Source organism: Pan paniscus, chromosome 6 (genome assembly GCF_029289425.2).
Source record: "Pan paniscus chromosome 6, NHGRI_mPanPan1-v2.0_pri, whole genome shotgun sequence".
NCBI lineage: Eukaryota > Metazoa > Chordata > Mammalia > Primates > Hominidae > Pan > Pan paniscus.
Genome location: NC_073255.2, coordinates 36,485,804 through 36,493,805, shown reverse-complemented (window position 1 = coordinate 36,493,805; position 8,002 = coordinate 36,485,804). Strand labels below are relative to the sequence as shown.

Sequence of the window (8,002 nt, the reverse complement as noted above, 5' to 3'; positions counted from 1 at the left end):
TGTGAGATGAGCTACAGTCATCATCCCATTTTATTGATGAGGAAGCTGGGGCTCAAGAGTTACCAAATCATCTGACCAAGGTCTCCCCACATGGTGAAGCTAGGGTTTGAATGGGGTAATGAAATGCTAGGGTCCACGCTCGTAACCACTTTGCAATACCTCTCAGCAAAGAGAGCATTTGAAACAGCACATAGCAAAGAAAGCAGCCCCCAACTCTATAGGTTATAGTGTGCAGGCCAGAAAAAATTTCCTCCTTCAAAGGAACAAAGCCAAATGTACCAATATTAGGAATACATAGGCACTCATGAGTGGATGTTTAAGCAAGGTGGGAGAGGCGGGAGACATGCTGTCTTTTGGAGAGGAAGGTTCTATGTTTTGGGTCTGCTCACTGGAGGAGAGCCCACTGGGGTTTGGAGGAGCAGCAGTTTTGACTCCAAAGCAGGAAGGCCAGTCTGGGAGATCAGGTAGGTATCAGGACCCACTAGAAGGGCTCCAGACCCCCTGATAGCAGCCAATGGACCACCCAGTGATGCCCAAGAAATATGTTCTCACAGAAGATACGTGAGCACCATCCACACATCCATATTTTTTCCAGTCTTTCCTGAGGTTCCCTGCAGAGCAGGTCCTTGGCAACCCCTTGGTTTCAACTGCCTGCTTGCCACTGGCAATGTGTTTGTTGGTGCCTCCCTCCCACTTGCCAGGATCCCAAATAACAGGGCTAGAACCATAGTAAACTCACCAAGAGGTTGACTCCTAGGGTTAGACTTTTGCCATGGTAACAGATAAGCAGAGAATGGACTTCTTTGCCTGTTCCATTTTGTGGTGATCCTTATTGGGACCTCCTGGGAAGAGATGAGGGTTGCTGAAAGGTGATGCTCTTGTCTAGGAAGGGAAGGCCCTAGATGTTGAGGGACAGGGCCTAGAAGCAGGTCTGTGTTCCAAACTGCCTGCTTTATCTTCTTCATTTTTTAAATTTTATTTTATTTTCAGTTCTGGGACACATGTGCAGGACGTGCAGGTTTGTTACATAGGTAAACGTGTGCCATGGTGGTTTGCTGGACCTATCAACCCATCACCTAGGCATTAAACCCTGCATTACTTTATCTTCTTAACAACAGCCTTGTTGGCCAATGAGTTAGCAGCATCTTCAATCCACACTTGAGTGGAAAAGATATACTTTCCTTCTGAAATCCTTGAATTCTTCTTTTGAATTAAACTGTTTTGAGATAATAGATCTACATGTCGTTGTGAGGGATAATACAGGGAGATCTCCTATACGTAAGCAGTTATACCCAATGGTAACATCTTATGAAACTATCCTACAATATCAAAACCAGTATGTTGATATTTACATGAATATATACAGAACATTTCTGTCACCACAAGCCTCCCTTATCTTGCCGTTATATAGCCATGCCCCCCTCCCTTCCTTCCTAACCTCCTGCTCCCAATCACTTTTTAACCTCGGCAACCATGAACCTATTCTCCATTTCTATAATTTTGTCAATTCAAGAATGTTTTAATAATGGAATAATACAGTAGGTAGCCTTTTGGGTTTGGCTTTTTTTTTCACTCAGCATTATTCCCTAGAGATCCATTCAGGTTGTTGTGTGTGTCAATAATTTGTTCTTTGTCATTGCTGAATAGTATTCCATAGAATGGACCACAGTTTGTGTGACATCTTGTATATACACCTGGATTGTTATCAATGTTTGGCTATTATAAATAAAGCTGCTATGAACATTCATGTAGAGAGGCTTTTGCGTGAACATAATTTTTAATTTCTCTGGGATAATGCCCAGAAGAGTAATTACTGACAATTGCATGTTTCCTTTTACAATAACACCAAAGCGGCTGTAGCATTTCCCATTCCCACCAGCAATGTACGAAGGGTCCAGTTTCTCTGTATCTTCACCAGAATTTGGTGTTGCCAGTATTTTTAAAAAGCCATTCTCAGAGGTAGGTTCAGTAGTAATATCTCATCATGGTTTTAATTTGCATTCTGTGCATGACTAATTATGCTAAACATTTTTTCATGTGCTTATTTGTCATCTGTGTAGTTTCTCTGGTGAAATGTTACTTCATGTCTCTTGTCTACCTTCTAATGGGACTTTTTATATTACTGTTGAGTTTTGAACTGGATCCTAGATATTCCAGATACTAGTTCTTTATTAGAAATATGGGTTGCAAATACTTTCTCCCAGTTTGCAGTTTGTATTTCTAATCTTTTCATGGAGTCTTTCACAAAGCATAGCTTTCAAATTTTTATAAAGTCCAATTCATCATTAATGAATTTTAAAATATATAATTTAGATTTTTCTGAGGCTCTTTGGAGAAGCTTAATTGTGTTAAGCATATTCCAGCCTGTAGATTTTAACAAATCCTTTTGTCACTTAATTTCCACAGTTCAAAGGGAATATTTTCAAAGACAGAAGAGTATGAATCCCTTATTTCCCCTTTGAATAGACATGTCTACTACTCCCAAGTTCAGGCTGTTGTTGCTGTTGCTGATTTTTCCCAGGGCTTTGTACATACTCTTTAATTGATTATGCCCCTCCCCCATTTAAGGCAGATGTAAACAGCAACTGACAGGGCAGATGGTAATGTAAATCTATACCTTGGAGAGTTCTAAATAACAACCACATATGTGCAGTGCTGAAGTCATAGACCCTCAGCCTACAGCGCTCCCAGCATAAGTGTAAGGAGCCGTTGTGTCCATGGCATGATTTGTAGTTCAAGAGCCCTTTGATGTATGGCTGAATTCACTTGTGCCTTCATTCCTGATGGATGCCTGATGGTAACTAGATTTAAATGAATATATTTCACTTTAATCACAAATATCCCATCTTTATGAATAAGAATGATTTATAAAATGATTGAGCATTTCCAGACAATTTATTTTAGCCAATAATCTATAAAATGTTCTCTTAAAAGATTTGCCTTTCATAGCCAATCTAGGGGTAGTTTCTGTGCTGATGAGTGATGAGGCTCCACCTTCTCAATTCAGGGAGGGGGAAAGAGAGAGGAAGAGAGAGCACTGAATATTCATAGGCCTGTTTTATCCCAGAGATCTTGCTGGATCTCGTTGGTTGTCTCCATCAGCCTCTTAGAGAGGAGAGTGAGCTGTCTCAGATCAATATCCCCTGGTAAGTGAGCACTATGTCTTTGCTCTGGGCAGTTTTGAACACATGTCAGGTCCTGATAATAGGGAACTCTTTAATCTATAAGAAAATCTGATGTCATTTATTATCGTTTCACTGAAAAAAAATAGAAAATATTTAATCTTTCAGATATGAATTGTCACATTAAACAATAAATACCTACTAAAATAAGAGGCAAGGTTAATAATTGTCTTTTCCTATCTTATTTTAATTGGCATTTTAATTGAGATAATTGTAGTTCACATGTAGTTTTAAGAAATAATACAGAGAGATAGATCCCTTGTATATTGTGCAGTTTCCCCCGATGGTGACATTTTGTAAAACTACAGCACAATATCACAGTATCTCAAAGACAGTATTGATATTGGTACAATCCACCTATCTTCAGATTTCCCCAACTCTGTCTGTGTGTATTGCGTTCTATACAATTTTATCATTTGTGTAAGTTCTTGTATCCAGCACCAGTCAAGATACTAAACATTTCCAACACCACAGAGATCTCTCCTGTTGCTCTTTTACAGCCATGCCCCTTCCCTTTACCCTCCCAGACTCCACAGTGGTCCCTGACAACCACTAATCTGTCCTCTCTCTCTATCATTTTATTATTTTGGGAATGTTATATAAATTAAATCATACAGTATATATAACATATAACCATTGTTATTGTTTTTTCACTTAGCATAATTCTGTGGAGATTCATTCAGGTGGTTTCATGTATCAATAGTTCATTCCTTTTTATTGCTGAAAAATATTCCATGTTATGGATGTACCACAATTTATCTAACCCATTCATCTGCTGAAAGACATCTGAGCTGACTGCAGTTTCGTCTATTGCAAAGGAAGCTACTGTGAACAATTGTGTACTTCTTTTGGTGTGCACATAAGTTTTAATTTCTCTAGGGCAAATAATCAAGAGTGCAATTGCTGGCCCATATGGTAGTGGCATGTTTAATTTTATAAGAAACTGCCAAACTGTTTTTCAGAGCGGCCTGGCTATTTTTCATTTCCACCAGCAATGTGGCATGATCCAGCCCCTTTGCATCCTCACCAGCTCTGATGTTGTTACTATTTTTTGTTTTACCCATTTTGATAGGTGTGAAGTAATATCTCACCAAGTTCTTAATTTGCATTTTTGATGGCTAATGATTTTGAACGTGTTTTCATATACTTATTTGCCATCTGTATATCCTCTTCTGCAAAGTGTCTCTTCATTCCATTTGCCCATTTTCTATAATATTTTGTCCAGACCAGAAGTTCTCTCTTTTCCTTTCCTATATTTAACATAGGGCAAATTGTCAACAAAAATGTTTGGTGCTTAAGTGGTTACTACATGCCAGACACTGTTCTAAGCACTTACTACCTATTTGTTTAATTCTCAGCACAATCCTATGAGGTAGGTACTATTGTTATCATCCCCTTCTTATGGATGAAGAAAGTGAGGCCCAGGGAGGTCAAGTAGACAGCTAAGAATTGGTAGAGACAAGATTCAATCCCAGACAGTCTGACTCCAGCATTCATGCTCTAAACCACTGACCAGACTCCAAATTTAAAGCTGCTTGAGAGTGAGAGAATACATACAGTTAAGGGAGACTCACTTTCAAAAAGACACAAGAGGACATTTTGCTAAAATTTTAACTTGTTATGGTTACTGGTGCTGACTTCCTTGGTGAATTTCATCAGAAGATACCAATGTGTGGACTTCTCTGCCAGGCCTTAAAACATCTGCTGTGGATCAAATAAAGCAGCCAATTTTTGGCATCCAAGAACTGAAAGGGAGGTCTTCTTGCATGAGGGGAATAAGTTTATTCAATTATCATTCACTGAACGTTGATTTGGTGGTGTTCCTGGTGTTAGGGAGTAAATGTGAATAACAGACAGCATGCATCTTTTAAGAGCTCATAATCTGATGGAAATGAGAGAGACAGATGCAGGAAAATCACAAGAAGGTGCATTGGGTGCTCTACCAGAGATATGAGCCAAGTGTTCTGACAGCCCAGAGCAAGACACAAGAATCTGCTTCTGAGGAAATAAGTTAGGGTGGCTGAAGAAAGGAGAGATGGTTTTGAATAAAAGGGAGGAAAAAGATAATCTAGGAAGATAAATAATAGCATATTCGTCCATCCATCCATCCATCCATCCATTCATCCATCCATCCATCCAACTGAACTGTGAGGAATTTCATGAAGGTGGTATGTTAGGTACTGAGATAAAATGGTGAATAAAGTACAATACCACCATAATTTTGAAGTCCTTTGTGTGGATTGAGGCAGGGAAGATGGCCAAGTACAGCCAAATTCTGAATGTTAGAAGAATGCAGTAGCCGTTTACCTACCCCTCTCAAAAAGAACAAAAAATTCCAATCTGTCTGTGGGAACAGTGTCATATGGTTTCAAGAACTATCAAATTTTAAGTAAACCATTGAATTATTTCGGATGTTTTGGCCTCAATGATAGCATTTCCCCCAGGAATGTAAGTGAATCACGTTAAGTGGCTAGGCTCGTCCCTACTTCCTGAGGTCAATTGGCTGGCCTGAATATCTCTGAGGATGTACCACTCACTTGTCAGGACCAGGTATCAGAGCTTTCTGATGCTTGACTGGGCATCTGATCTGCAATATGTCTCCATTTTCCACACTTACCCTATCCTTTGTCCCACCTCTTTGCCCTTTCACTCATTTTTTGCAGCTGGCTGACTTCTAGGGTTTGCCCTATCCAGGTGTATTTTTTGTCCAGCTTCTGGGTCCTGGTCTATACTGGTTTGTCTTGTCGAATGGAGACTCAGAATAATGAGGTCCCTAAGTGTCATTGTGACCAAAGGGGCCATAGTCACACTGACTTTGAGCATCATTCTGATCCAAAGGGCCACAGTTACTCTGACCCAGCTACCTTCCGTTAAATTCCCACTGTGATCTCCTAACTATATTCTGGCTAATGCTCATCACAACCCCATGAGGTATATGTTCCCACTTTATGTTACAGGTGTAAAACCTGATTTTCAGAGACCAAGGTCCCTTGCCAATGCTACATAGCTAGTAAGAGCAAGGGAGTGACTAGAATAAAGGTCCCTCTTCTCCGAGTCAGTATTCTTTCTTCCACTTCACTCCATAACAGGCTTGATGCCTTCCCCAGTTGGCTCTGCATTGATGGTCTTCATGCCCTTCTATTCTCCTGCATCAATGAAATGGGTAGATCTGACTCATCATTTACTTGCTCATGAAAACCAAGCTGATTTTATTCTTTTTTGAGTATCATGTTCTCAAAGCTGGACATCTGGCAATTGTATGAAACAGTGATCACCACTCAGCCAAACAGCAAGGGAGCCATGTGGCTTTCATTCGGTTACTAATCCAAAGCTTTGCTTGAATATTAATTTGATCACGGCTTCTCTGATGCTCAATTAAGTAAGTGTACTAAAGATGAGACACATGCTGAAAATATGCTGACTAATGCAGCTCCTGGTTATTAAGGTGCATCCGGACACTCTCTGGTTGCTGGTTACCACCTGCAGCACATGGGAATGAACAGGCCGGCAGAGAACTAATTCATTGCCCTCTTCCCTCGCTTGCTTTCTTCCAGCTAAGCTATTAGAATTTTTCAAATCTGAGAATTGCCCAGATTCTGAGAAATCTCCACCAGAGAGGCAGCACAATAAAGGAACCAAGCCTAATACCCACTGTGTCGCCAAAGCCTGTCAAACATTACCTCAAGCGTTCATATAAGGCTGCCTTGTTGGAGGAAATTGGCAAGGGAATTGATGTCAGCTACCAGATGGTAACAACGGCAGACACAACGCACCATTTATGGGGGCTTCTGAACACAGAGGGAGCAAGCACATATATTTTCCCAAAGGGCACATAGAATTTTAAGGTATGTGCAATGTAGTTTAAAGCTTCTGTTGCTCAGAGAGAAGTGCTTAGATATGAGAGGATATCACATTTGAATTGTAGCTGCAAAAATATTAATAAGTAAGTTCATTAACTCTCTATGAACATAAGGAAAAGTGTTGACTAAGGTTTTTATGATGTGGAAAAAATCTTTTAAAGTTTTAGGACTTTGCCTCTTTTGTTTCAACTGCATGAAAAATGACACACAATTTAGGAATATGCGAAAGCAAATTTTAAACCCAGCATGTATTCAAAATAGTGGCTATAACTTCTGCACTTGATTTCAAGAAAATTACATGCCTCCTATTACTATACTCATAAAGCCCAGTGGGAAACTCTCTTGCCTTTTGCCAATGAGAAGGTCAGCTACCCAGTTTCTGGCAAGGGTCTCTGTGCAGAGTTTTGGCTTTCTTCTCCCATCTGTCCAGAATACCCTGGCCTGGAAGTGGCAGCTCTGGATTGCCTACATAGGAGCAGCCCAGGAGTGCATTCTGGTCGGAAAACGAGGTTAGAGGATCTGCCTCCAAGCTATATTTACAAAGTAAGCATGTAGTTTTTACTAGATTATAGGTTCATTTGGATATGGATTGGTGGCATAGGCTAAGTCAACCATGCTTTATTTCTGCCAATGCTTTCAGGGAAACTTTTCTTACATTCGCATCACAATCCAAGAAATTGTAATAATTCCTTTTGCTTTTGAGGTCAATTTTGCATATCTGTAACAAGAATCAAGGCTCACTTGACCTAATCCCATCTTACCTCTTCCACCAGGCTGCCCGCTACGCCCCGAACTATTTCCTCCCTGATCTCCGTACACACTCTTGTTTCACATATACTGGAAAAGAAAGCACAAGATTTGAAGTCATAGAGAACTGGGCTTAAATCCTATCTTTTCTATTTATACTTTTGGTGACCTCAGAAAATTTAATCTCTTAGACTTCACATCTCAACTATGAAA

The 8,002-nt window shown here is 40.0% G+C and overlaps 1 protein-coding gene across 1 annotated transcript in view; it reads left to right on the top strand.

Moving 5' to 3' along the window:
- Positions 1–8,002, top strand: part of PDE1C (phosphodiesterase 1C) — a 799,595-nt gene that overhangs the window by 741,903 nt on the left and 49,690 nt on the right. The window lies entirely within an intron of this gene.